The sequence below is a fragment of the Aythya fuligula genome, chromosome 1, assembly GCF_009819795.1.
Source record: "Aythya fuligula isolate bAytFul2 chromosome 1, bAytFul2.pri, whole genome shotgun sequence".
In the NCBI taxonomy this organism is placed as follows: Eukaryota; Metazoa; Chordata; class Aves; order Anseriformes; family Anatidae; genus Aythya; species Aythya fuligula.
In genome coordinates, this window is record NC_045559.1 from 92,892,703 (window position 1) to 92,906,307 (window position 13,605).

Sequence of the window (13,605 nt, forward strand, 5' to 3'; positions counted from 1 at the left end):
TTAAGACTAATTGTTAATAGCATCATGCCTTGCCTACATGGCAAGTGGCTTTTCCCTTTCTCTTTTACTTATGCTTAGATGGCTTGCATTCCACTCAGGTTGAATTACGCTGGTGATCACTGTGTGGAGTTATAATAAAATCCATCAAACTTAGTCCATGGTCTGTTGCCATTTTATCACCCAATATCCAAGGAACTCTGTTGTCCTATGACAGGTTAATTAACAGTGTAGTTTGTAATACGGTCAGTGGACCATGCTTATCTTTTGAAAAAAAAAGTAATCCTGTAAGTAAAGTGAACTGGATGACCAAGCTGACCTCACATCATTACTGTTTGTTATCCTTTTCTGAAGTGTGAGAGAGGGAACATCTAGAAGTTTAAGAGAAAACTAAACAACTCTCTTCTGTCAACTCCACAGAGCCAAAATAGCTATTCAGCTACTTCTGCATCTCCAAATATTTGATTAGTACATCTCCAACTGCTTCCTATTATTTTCTAATAGCAATCTTCATACATTCATATGTGCCTACCACCCTCCTCAAACAAACGCTCTTGCACATTGATGACCTGCACACTAAGAAAAATTAAGTAATTTACATCTCCCGAGAAATTTATAGCTTCAGTAAAACAAACAAAACGCAATGAAACAACTTAGATGATATCATCTGCACTTTGACAGCTTCCTAGAAAAACTTCTAAGTGGCTTACTAGACTTCTTTGCTGACTTTTCTTTCATCAAATTTCTACCCTAAATTCTGTTCTATGTTGGGAAGAGTCAATAGCAAGGAAATAGAAGCATTATATCCCACTGCATTTTTTATTTGTGAAGTCAAAGATCATTTCTGCAAAACAGACTCAAGGCCTAACAATGAAAAGTACTAAATTTAAGAAATACTAATCCCAAGCTTTACCCATTTGACATGGGAAAATAAAACAAAATAATACAATAATAACAATAAATAAAATAAATTAAAAAAATAATAACTTGACTATTTATACAAGAAAATAAAGACCACCAGAAATTAGGTTAGCAACAACTCAGTGTGTTGTGAAACAGTCTTCAGGAAATACAGAGACATTGTCAAAGGAAATATACTATCTGAATGAAAAAAGGGACAACAGGACTAGAGAGATTTATTGCACTCTGAATACTGAGTAGTGTACATGGCCTAATAGGGGTTTTCCATTACTGATTCACATGATTCAGTGTTTCAAACTTCTTCACAATAGAATAGTTTTGCAGCCTGCACCCAATGCAGCAACTGTTGACTTACCAAGCCAACATACTATTCTAAAACATATTTATTTTTTATCCCTCCAACATATCCTTTTAAGTATGTGCTGCCTTTAGTAAAAGAGCAAAGCAATGCTCCTTTCAGAGAGAGAGCAAGCAACTACCCTTGAGATACTCCTCAAATACAACTGAGGTCCTTGGAGTCCACAGAGATACTCTTAGAGTAATGAGTTCTACTGGGAAATTTGGCCATTTTTAATGGTCCCAGAAATGCTTTGTAAGATCTTGCTCTTGCTGTTTTTTTTTTTGTTTGTTTGTTTTATTATTATTATTATTATTATTTATTTATTTATTTATTATTTTTTTAATGCAGGAAGATTATATGTTTTTAATTTACAGTGGTTTTACTGTGGTTCTTGAACAGAGAACACCCTACCCCATCATCCAACATGTTTGTGTATCCATGCTTAAATTGCTTCATTTCCAAATTACTGTGTTATTTGTTGTTATAGGACTGTTAAACTGATAAACTGCAAGAAATTAAGTGACTGGAAAACTAAATGACCTGTTCCCTAGTTTCTACTTGTGCAGTTTATTTCAACTGCTTCTCGTATCAAGAAACCATGTAGTTTCACACCAGAAGATTCAAAGCATTCCAGTGCCAAAAAAAATATGATTAAAAAGGGGAAAATAGTTCTAGGATCATCAGCTATGCCAAAGGTTTCCAGTCAGTGGCCCTTAACTTTCAAGATTTGTCAATTGAATTTGGGCACCTCCAATGTTCATGATTATATGAAGTTACGAACTTGCACCTTTATTGTTTTCTTTGCAGACACCCTGAGTTTGATTGATTGAACTCTGCAGACCTTCCAGCTGTGAAAACTGTCTGTTCCACTGTCACCTGTCTAATAACAGTCATATATTTAGTTGCATTCTCTAACTGCCTAGTGGTGGTAGATTTCTAATATCTGATTTGGCCTGGGTTTAGGCAAGACATCAAAGATTCTGTGTCCTAACAACACTTCTTTAGGCCATCCACCTTCTTTGCCTTTTAAGTTGTTTACTAACCAAGATAAATGAGCTTACCCAGACAGAACAATGACAATAGTTGGCAGATACATTGCTCACAAAACTGACCCTACTCAATTTTAAAACAAAATAAATGTGTGCTGTTTTGTTTTCTGTATGTCTTATTAAATTACTGATATATAACTTGTCTGCCCCAGATTGCAGGGCACTGCTAATGCACTGAGCTGCAGACACTACGTAACCTTAAAAATAAATAAATAAATAAATAAATAAAAAATGACATGAAAAAGAGACGGGTTTAAATAGAATGAGAGATAAGAGTGAAAAAAAAAATAAATAAAAAATAAAAGGCTTGCCTAATTGCTAATAGTCTTTTGGGAATCCAATATGCTATCAAGTGCCATGATTTACAAAACAACCAATGACTGTGAAGGACAGGTATGACACATTAAAGGTGTTCATTCAGAAAGTGGAGTCACAGGGCTTCAGAAATTGTTGTGCCCAAGGCACCTCTGTTGAATCCCTGTAAGTAGAACTCAGAAATTTCCTGGGAAAGCATTATAGCTATTGATGATTTCAGAAAAAGAGATAAGAACTATTAGTTTGAGGTTAAATCTTTTTGCTTTTCTCTTTGCTGTTTCTTCCAAAATACGCAACATGCTGGTATTACCACCTACAAAAATAGGCCTTGCTTATTTATATATATCATTATTCCAATCCAAGTTATGGGGAAAAACTATCTTGTTTTCCTCTTTCAAAACACCCCAAAACTATCTAGGTTTTCACTTCCACGTGTGTTGAACATTTGATCCATCCCTTATCACCATAAAACCTGTGTCTTTGTTTATGAAAGGACTAAACAGAAAATGTCAGAAAGGACCCAGTCCTGGAAAGTCTGTGTGACATAGAATTATCTATGGAAACTTTGCAAAATAACAAACTGAAGTCTCCACAGACAGCCTTTGAAATCTATCAGTATCAATACTTAGGACACCCAAAGGCACTAAAATGGGGTTTTGACTTTTTTCTACTTTTCTCTACATTTACTACTCTTTTCTTTCCTATATTTCTACATCTTCAGATCTTTTTTTCCCCTACATTTATACAAGAAATCAATGACTGACATCGTTCATGGTATTATAAGAGAAAGTTCTGTAATACTGAAATTAGAGAGACTGAGAAATAAAACATCCACTGCTGAATCTGTCAAGTAATTATCATACTGTCATTTTTAGACCAGCAATGAAACAGCCTTCACAATTACTTGAATGCAATAACTCAGTTTCTTCCCAGCATATCCTTAAGAGGAGAAAAAATGATATCAAGGCATAAAAATAATTTTTGAAATAATAAAACATATTACTTGTAATAATTTTACAAATTATGTTCTACATATCTTTGGCCAGGTCAGAAAGCAGACAGGCTCAGAGAAAATAAAGAACACAATTCTCTCTCTCTCCATATAACCAAGGGGATATTCCATACGCCAGTCTTCCGATTTATATATTTTCCTTCAGTAAATTAGCCCCTATTTATACACCAGAATCTCTGCTCCAGACTTCCCATACTCCCTAAATTTACTCCCTCTCCTGGGAGTTTATTGTATATATGCATACTCTGATTCATGAAATCATCTCCATTGTTCTTCACATTCTGTTAGCAACAATACAGATCATTTATAACATATTGGATGGATAAAATGTAAACCGTTAAATAAGTCAGAAATTACTTTAATATGGCCTGCGATTCTAATCCTGTGCAATAACTCCTCTTACTCTGCTCCCTAAGGGTAGCTTCCTAAAACAACATATGAAGAACAACATAGGTATAATATAATGTGATATAGGATAATATAATGTGACTTGTTAAGTGTTGGATGGATCAGGAAAGCACCTAGCTGCTCTGCAGGTTCTCCATTTGCTAATAACAAAACCCTGATTAATTCCTTAATTCCAATTTCACCTCATCTGTTTTTGCACTGACCTCACAATTACATTGCAAAAACAATGTAGCAAGATCTCAGGTGCATGTACTGAAGGCAACTATATAAGTTCATGTTATTAGTTTCTATAGGGTAACAGAAGACGGTACGGTAACTTTAGATATGAGAAAGGCAAGTAATTCTGTTAGATGAGTGACCAGAAAATTTGGGCTCAGGCATATCCTGGAGCTCTAAGCTAAAAATCACAGCCTTAAAACATAACCTCGGTGACAACATGATGCGAAACACAAAAGTCAAGAAGGGACCTGTCCTCGTTTCAGCTAGGATAGAGTTAATTTTCCTCCTAGGAGCTTGTAGGGTGCTATGCTTTGGATTAGGATGAGAAGAGTGCTGATAACATGCTGATGTTTTAACTGTTGCAGTGTTTGCTTACACTAAGCCAAGGACTTTTCCAGCTTCTCGCTCTGTCCTGCCAGTGGGCAGGCTGGGGGGTGCAGCAGGAGCTGGGAGGGGACAGACCCAGGACAGCTGACCCAAACTGGCCAAAGGGCCATAGCATCTGGCGTCATGCTAAACAATAGATAGGGGTGGCTACCCGGGGTGGGGGGCAGCTGCTCGGGGATAAACTGGGCATCGGTCAGCGGGTGGTGAGCAATTGCATTGTGCATCACTTATTTTGTACACATTATTATTATTATTATTATTATTATTATTATTATTATTATTATTATTATTATTATTATTATCATCATCCCTTCTTTTCTGTCCTAATAAACTGTCTTTATCTCAACCCACAGGCTTCGTTTTCCTGATTCTCTCCCCCATACCAGACAGTGAGGGTGGAGGGTGAGTGAATGGCTGTGTGGTGCTTGGCTGCCAGCCGAGTTAAACCACAACAGCACCTAACTTGCAAATAGCTGCAGATCAAGATATTGAGCAACATTTTAGAGGTTTTTTTCTTTTCGTAAGAACAAGATTTTATTTTGTTGTTGTTTTTTTTTGTTTACTTTTTTCTTTTTATTGTTTGTTTAGTTTTTAATGTACTGCTGCTCTGGTTTCCAGAAAGCTCTAGTCCCCATTTGTTCTTCAGAAAATTATTTTTTGAAAGATCCTGACATATCCAGCAAGTAAGACAATTCATGATCTTACAGCTTCTTTCCCTTCATTCCTTATTCTCTCTCAACAAGTCAATATTATTCGTCTTGGAAGACTATCCATTATGATGGCGACAGTTATTGATTTTAATTAAAGCAGCAGAAACAAACTGAAAGTATTAAGCCCTATTCTTTCACATTCCAGGTATCAAAATAAATGGTATTGAGAATTTACACTGACACAATCACATATTTATGCCTATGTCTACCGCCAATCTTCACAAGAGATGCCAACAGAGCACTCCAACAGTTTTAATTAGTATAGAAAGCTGATTTGGTGGTTGGGACAACATGGTCTTGGCACCAGCCATTCACCAGGCAAAGGGAGTCTTTGCTGCAGTGAGAAACTTGATGGGAGGCAGTAGTCACTTAATTTGTTCATACAACCATACAAGCTGTTTCTGCTGTGTTGCTTTTCCCCCTATTGCTTATATCATGTGTGCAAAGAGAGCAAGTTATTTGGGTTAACATCCAGTTACTCACAATTACAACTTGAAATGCCTGCCAACTTCATAAACCTCATTAGCCATGAAACAAACAAACAAACAAACAAACAAACAACTTTTTCCTAAAATAAGAGACCTAGACACACATATTTGCACACAGAAAGTAGGACTGCTGCTCCTAAACTGTGTACTCTGTCAAAGATTCTCAATAAATCTCACAAAAAATAAGTAAGTCTTGACACCCATAAGTTGCATGAAAGCATTTCAGTTACAGACTTCGGAGAAGTAAACCGATTCAAAAAGATTGTGTTTAACCTAAACTTGCATAATGTGCTTTTGCTGGGTAACTTTTTGTCCTGTTGGAAATAGCACCTCGTAACACAGCTTTGTTGTCTTGCAAGAACTGTTAAATTATTTGCAAGGCACAGGACAAGCATCAAATACAGAGAACTATTACTCTAATGAACACAAAAAAAAACATTAATCTCTCAACCTGTATTTGATCAATAGGATCAAATTGGTTTTCAATGAGATTCCACTATATTTTAGAGTAAGCTGACTGATGGACAAACTTTTACAGTCTATCTTAATCCTTCTGGAGTTTTCAGGTCTCCCATGCTATGTGTGTGGATTGACAGGGGTTTATTTTTGTTTCTATTGCATTTTCTCTCCAGAATTCTGGCAGTAAAATACAACGTTTGTCTTTCCCAGTGATTGCCATATATTACAGTGTAAGCACTTAAATATTAATTGGCGATTTTACATGTAAGGGCAATTTTTCGTACTTTCTCTCAAGCAACAAAAAGACAATAGAAAATCTGTAATGTCCTTGTTCCATCTGTAAATTTGCCTGGTTTTAGTATGTGCCCTTGAAATACTGCTGCATTTGGGGAAAAACACATTGCAAATAAACAAGCTTAATCTACAGCATTACAACTTGGGAATGTAAAAATGCATCATGCCTTGCAAGGTGGAATTACACTGCATTCTTGTAACAGATATCCCCATCTTGCAGGTTGCAATACATTGTTGCTGTCTGAGCATTCATTCCCTTCCTTCCAAAACCCTTTAAACAGGTACCTCACTGTAGTGAAAGAAAGCTATCCACTTGTAATAAAAGAACCATTTGGAAGACTGACATTTATCCATCTCTTTTCCCAAGCATCTGTGGATTTTGCTTTTTCCTTGATAATTCCTCCTTTGTTTGATTATCTGCCTGTGCATCTTACAGGCACAGATATTTTAGGGGACTTAATTCAACTGAAGTTCCTTTTGGGACAAAATGCTGAACAACCTTTACTGCTCCCCTGGCCCACTGACAGGTATCGAACACAAGGTATGTCTCTGATCAAGGTCACTGAGGAGAACCAGCTGTTTCAGATGCAGTTCTGAAATCAAATGAAAGCAATTCCATGCTAGTCAGGAGCATTATCTGAAAGACAGACTCCTGATCCTAGACTTAAGTAAGAAATTCACCACGTGCAGTAATTTTCTGTGCCATCTAGAAAGAGACTTGGCAGAAAAGTTGTATGAAATTAAAAACTGTCACTTACTTACTCAATTTTCACAGAGAAAAATTAAATTGTTCCCACTCATTTTATGGGCTCTGACAATGAAAACAGGATGCTAATGTTTCTACTATGCACTGCCTGGGGTAAACTGCAGCATAAACATCCATCAATCCTAAAACCAATTACTGTGCTCTAATGTCCATCACAGCAGATACCATTTTCTATGTATGAATATTCATTAATCAGACAACTAAATACTGCAGATAAGTTCAGGGAGAGTCTCCTTCCCATGAAGCACAGGCTAAAATTTACTCCAGTGTAAATACATGGTTGAATTTTGCCAACATATTGCAATTCAATCACAGCTCTGCTGGAAATTGTCTAGATATGTCACTTCTTGGCATGGCCTGAGTTAATGACTGAAAGGGCACACACAAAGGACTTGGAGAGGGCATACAAACATTTACCCACCAGCAGATATCCTGTCTTTTTCTTCTTTCAGGGAATGACCTCTGAATCATAGCATGAACAGGAGAAAAAGAGAATTCTGGAAACCTTGCACAGCCAGAAGATGGGTATAGCAAAAAGTGGAGAGAATGAGGAATGCTGAATTTCTTGCTACTCTAGTGTGTAATGAAAAATCAGATTTTTCCTAAAGACATAAACCATTCCAGGTTTTCAAGAGCTCCATGTCTTACTTTCAGCTGATAGAATACAGTCACCTTGGGGTTATATTGAACAGAAGTAGCTATCGATTAGAAAAGTGTTTGCAGATTAGGAGCCTTGCAAAAGAGTTACTCAGCAACCTCTCTTAATTGGATATGTTCACCACTTGAAACTTAATTTCTATCTCCATTTAAGTGAGTCAATATTGTGGAAGCAGCTAGAGAACAGGTCTGGCACCAAAAAAGGAAAAGAAAAATGACAGAAAAAAAAGCTCTGCTGTTCTTTTCTTATTTGCTTGGATCAGTCTCTGTCAAAAGGCAGCAATGTTTTCCATTTAGCACTGGTACGAGGACATTTGGTTCCATATGTACTCCCTTAATAATCTTTGTGACCCTTTGCTGTGATCACTCTGATATGTTCAGGTTTCTCTTGTACTGGGGAGGCCATACTTGGACATACTACTGTAAATGTGGTCTCACCAGGAGTGTGTAGAGTGCAAAGATCATTTCTCTTGGCCTGTTGGCAATATTCCTCCAATATTCCTTCTTTGACACACAGATGCTCTGCTGGCTCATGTTCAATTTTTACTCATTTTTTGTCTACCAGGACCATCAAGGCTTTTTCTACAAAGCCACTTCTCAGAGAGTCAGGCCCCAGCCTGCTCCACTGTATGGTATTATCCTTCACCACATGCAGGATTTCTCACATCCCTTTGTTGAACTTTATGAGATGTTTGCTGGCCTGTCTTTTCAGCCTGTCAAGGTCCCTTTGAATGGCAGCACAGACATCTCATATATCAACCACTCCTACTCTTTCGTTTTCTGTATGCTTGCTGAGGGTGCAGTCTGCTGCTAGTCAGTCACTAGCACTGAATACCATTAGCAGTATTGGCCCCATTATCAACCCCCGGGGTACACCACTAGTGACTGGCCTCCAGTGGGACTTCATGCCACTGTGAAAAACTTCTCAGCCCACCAGTTAAGCTACTTTTCAGTTCATCTCACAGTCCACTTATCTAATCCATACTTCATCAGTTTGTCTATTATTGGCAGCTTTTGCAGGTCAGGAACTCCAGAAGGAATCAGGTTCTATTAAATTCTATTTCTAGGAGTAGCAGACTCCTAATCCCTACAGCTTGTTACATGAAGAGTTAGGAACAGACTGTGCCTAAACAAGATGATAGTAGTTATAGCTATTTTGTCAATCCTACTCCTCAATTCTGTAGGAGATGATATACCATGCTGAAAAAGGATCAAGAGCCATTACACAATTAAAGGAAGATCGCTGCATTTCTCTTCTCAAGGGCTAATATGCTAATGCAAATAAAGGAGAAACAAAGAACATTTTTCTGAAAAACAACATGACCTTTTATAGGAAAACTAAGTCTCCTTTTCCTTCTGTTATAGAAAACAGGATTCTTGTTTCAAAATACAGCAAATCTGAGCTTTAAACTAACATCTGGAGTCTTGCACATCTGTAGCTTAACTCAGAAGCAGAATATATTCATTAAGTAATTTTCAAAACATCTGTTTATTTACTACTAGATAGAAGGAAGTAGAATTTTACAGTTCTAGCAAAGATAGGATGGGAACATTGAAATCTAATATATGTTTTGGTTTCGGCTCATCTATTTCCTCATCTACAAGCTTTAGAAAGTTGTGCTTTTTTTTTTTTTTTTTTTTTTCTTGTTTTGTTGTTGTTGTTTTGTTTTGTTTTGTTTTTATTTAATTTAATTTTTAGAAACAGGGCACCTGTTCATGCCTGAAAAGACCTGAACACATCACCTCATGTTAATTCTGTTGGGAAAAAGCATCTGTTACTCTCCTGTCCCTACTAAAGAGCAGGACTAAAAGATTTCCCATTAACAAAAATGTGGATGCAACCTCCCACAAATTAGGTCTTACAGTGTTAGGTTGACAGAGGGAGAGAAGCCTTTCATGTTTGAAAGCACTAACCATTCTTGGTTGCAGTTGTTCTGCAAAAACGCAGAAATTATTTGACTTTATTCTTTCATTTTTAAATTGCTGCTTATCTTAATATCATTGCATAGCTTATTTTATTAGAACAGAGTGTGTTAGTACTAAGCAAAGACAAAGATTTCCTAAAGCTTGTTTATGATAGGCTCACACATTATTTCTCTCCCTTGACCACATGTGATCATTCCATTCACACTCCCAATCCATTCTGAGAAAGCCAAACTTTGTGACTGTATCTTTCCTAACTTCCTGAGTTGATTTTTTCCTTGATAAAGGCTTGGTGATTCTATTTTCACTGTGATAATGTGTGCTAACAACTTTCAAGTTGGTATCACTGGGTGTTTCAGCAATTGTTTCTTCATCATGAAGTTGTCTTTTGAAGATTATTAATCACTGACAAGGGTAGCCTGTTAGCTCTATTAATAATGGTTAATAAACCATTATTCTTTACTTAATTTATACCCATAATTAAGCTCTAAAGGTTATGCTAAATGTTCCCTTTCCTAAAATCCAAGTCTAAAGATGCAAGTATTAAAAAGGTAAGAAGCATGAAAGCAGCACAGCTATTCTTGGGCAAGCATTAATAATTAGATATTACTTTGGAGAAAGGGCAATGCTTCATCTGAAGATGAAGCATTATCTTCAAATCTTTTTGTGCAGTTGGTGGAACATTCCCACTGATTGTGCTTCTAATCTCAGGATAAGCTGGCAGGTTTGCCCTTTTCTGGTTGAAATATAGTCTCTTCTGGGAAACCTTTACCAACACATACTGAAAATTGTTATGTCCTATTAAAGGTTGTTCACTGATATTTGTACTATTTTAAATACACAGTGCATTAGTATAGGTGAATTGTATATTTGCTTAAAGTAAGATTATGCTGAAAATAAAAGCCAAACAGAAATCCACAGGGTTATCTTCTTTAGGAAGCAGATTCACTACTGTGCTAGCCTGTTGCTTTGTACTAAAGAGCTGTTTCATGGAACAGAAACGTCGACTAGGGATGAAAAATAGGCAGCTGTCGTAGTCTGGAAGAAATGTGGTTGCTTATGATCTGCTACTGTCTAAGGAACAAGAAGGTTCCATAGTCATTTCAGACTGAAAAGGCAAAACCAAAAATGACTGACAACCAAAACAGAATGGTATTCAAAATTACTCTCAAGGATTTGTCTTTTCCCCAAATAGCAATAGGAATTTCCCCTGTTTGTAGTATGTGTTTTAATAAAAAATAAACAAAAGTTGATCATGTGAGAATATACTGGAAATACTGCTCTTACGAAGAAGAAAAAATGCATGTTAGCCTTATTTAATGGTTGGGAAAATTTACTTTGGCTTCAATCGAGTAATTTACAAAAAAAAAAAAAAAAATCCTTACCTGTAACAATAAAGAAACTATACAAGAAACTAATGCATTTATTCAGTTATCAGTTTAGGGTTGACAAAACAGTCTACACTCCGTTTTAGTCAGAAATCTACCCTGGAACATCTGATGTCAAGATAATTTAGCTTTTACATTTGTAACATTTTTGAAGGGACTCACCTGTGTTTATAAACAGAAGTAAAGGACTGCAATAGTTTAATAAAAAATAAGAAATAAAAAAGCTGCTTCAAATCCTTATTGGAAACAGAAGTTATTGTTTAGTAAAAGATTTCTACTAGGTGGATCAGTGCAGAGAGTGTTACATTACTGATTAACAGACAATACATATGTTGGTAACATCTGACTGCTACAATTGAGCAAAAACTCTACAATAAGTGAACACAAATGCCAATTTCTCCCCCAAAATGCATACTGCATTTTCTTGCGGTTCTTCTAAAACTGTCTGCATGTATCAGAAATATAATGATGTGTTTTTCTCAAATGAGTAAGAAGTGTAAGAGAAGCCCTGCTGACATCTGTCATGAATTCCTGGACTAAAAGACAAGTGTCACTAGAAAGAAATTGCACATAAAATGCTATAGCATGCAATTATGGAATCACTTTCATGTTAACAGACATTTTTAATTAGTAAGGCTGGTCTTAAGAGGTTTTGTTAAATGGATTTTTGTTACCTCAAGTCTCAGTAGAGGTATCCTGAAGAAAGTATTTGCACAAAAGCAAAAATAAATAAGTAAATAAAATAAAATAAAATGTTATCTGACTTTGCATGCAATTGCATATATATTTGGAAATAGTACTGAGCTGTTTCAAGTTGGTCATACTCAGAATGCCTCATTCTGTTTGTTTCTCACTGTGAGGTGACACATACTGCCAAACCATCTTTCCTGTGCTCCTGCAGCTCTCCAGTAATAAACAGTATGTGCTTAGGAGTCAGGTATGCAAGAGAACAGTGTGGCCTTTTCAGTTTTGCAAGTCTTAAACTCACCTGCAAAATTTACAATCAATTTAGCTTATTCTTTTTGTAAAGAGAAAAAAAAAAAAAAAAAAAAAAAGCTTGCTTGCAAGTTTCTATTAGATTGCCCATCACCAAAAAAATATTTTACAATGTTTATGCTGATCTTACAATATTTATATACAACCTTTATTATTATTAGTTATCCATCCATAACCTACAAAATCAAACCTTATTTCCTGAGACTTTAGTATTAAGCATATGCATAGAGTACAGCCAAATTTCAAACAAGGATTACAGTTTATGATCCTCAAGTATAAACTTATGATAATGGCATGTATAAATGAATCCTTAAGGTTAATTTAATGACACAATGTTGAATATATTAATACCAGATGAAAGAGATAGTTTTCTCTTTACATGCTACAAGTCCTTCTTTAACCTTTCTATTTCCCTATATGTCCCTTACATTGGAAATCTGTGCAATGAGCAATCATAAGCAGAAAAATATGCACTTACATTAATACAAGTGGTTTAACTTAATCTGACACATCAAGGTCACATGATTTATAGGATGGGATCTGAATCTGTGTTTCCTGAGTATTTCTTCAACAAAGATGTGTAAGAAGTCACTTGCATCACATCTCTAAGCGTGCAAAATATTTCATGCCCAAAATACATTCTGCTGAACAAATAAATTAGATGCTCCCTATGTTATGAAGTAAACTGAACTAAACTCACCGATATGAATGAATTCTTGTTGTCTTTTAAAAAATAAGAAATGCCTGTCAGCTTTCTGACAATAAAGAAGAGAAATCTTCAGATATTGATCTCCTTTCTTCATTTTGGTTCCTAGGGAAAAGAAGAAAAAAAGATGAGGAAAATTGTATGAATAACCAGATAAATTTGTTTCTATTTTTCTGACAAAAAAAAAAAAAAAAAAAAAGAGGAAAATAAATTTAAGGAGTTCAAAAGCAAAACAAAACAAAACAACAACAACAAAAAATACTTCCAAGAACTAGATCTGGAATTTTCTGCATCAGACAGCTGAAACTGATGAAAAAAAAAAAAAAGTGAGCCCACTTATAGTCACAAATCACATGCACAGTCCTCACTGAGTATTAGTTCATGAAAATAGCAAATAATAAAAAGTGTCCCAGGACAGTAATTAAAGAATAAAAATGAAATAGTCATTTACATTATAAATTGTGAGTCAAAGTCTACCTTTCAGTTAAATGTTTCTCACTTTTCCACAATACATTTTTGCAGTAAAAATATGTACAAGGTAATTAAGCCTGTGAGAGACAGGCCCACAGA

General features: G+C 35.8%; 1 long non-coding RNA gene across 2 annotated transcripts in view; it reads right to left on the reverse strand.

Annotated features, from left to right (window-relative positions):
- Positions 1-13,083, reverse strand: part of LOC116485528 — a 54,462-nt gene extending 41,379 nt beyond the window's left edge. For both annotated transcript variants that reach the window (XR_004252885.1, XR_004252886.1), the window contains exon 1: positions 13,030-13,083. This is a non-coding gene — a long non-coding RNA (uncharacterized LOC116485528). The remainder of the gene's footprint in view (positions 1-13,029) is intronic.
- Positions 13,084-13,605: the final 522 nt, after the last annotated feature.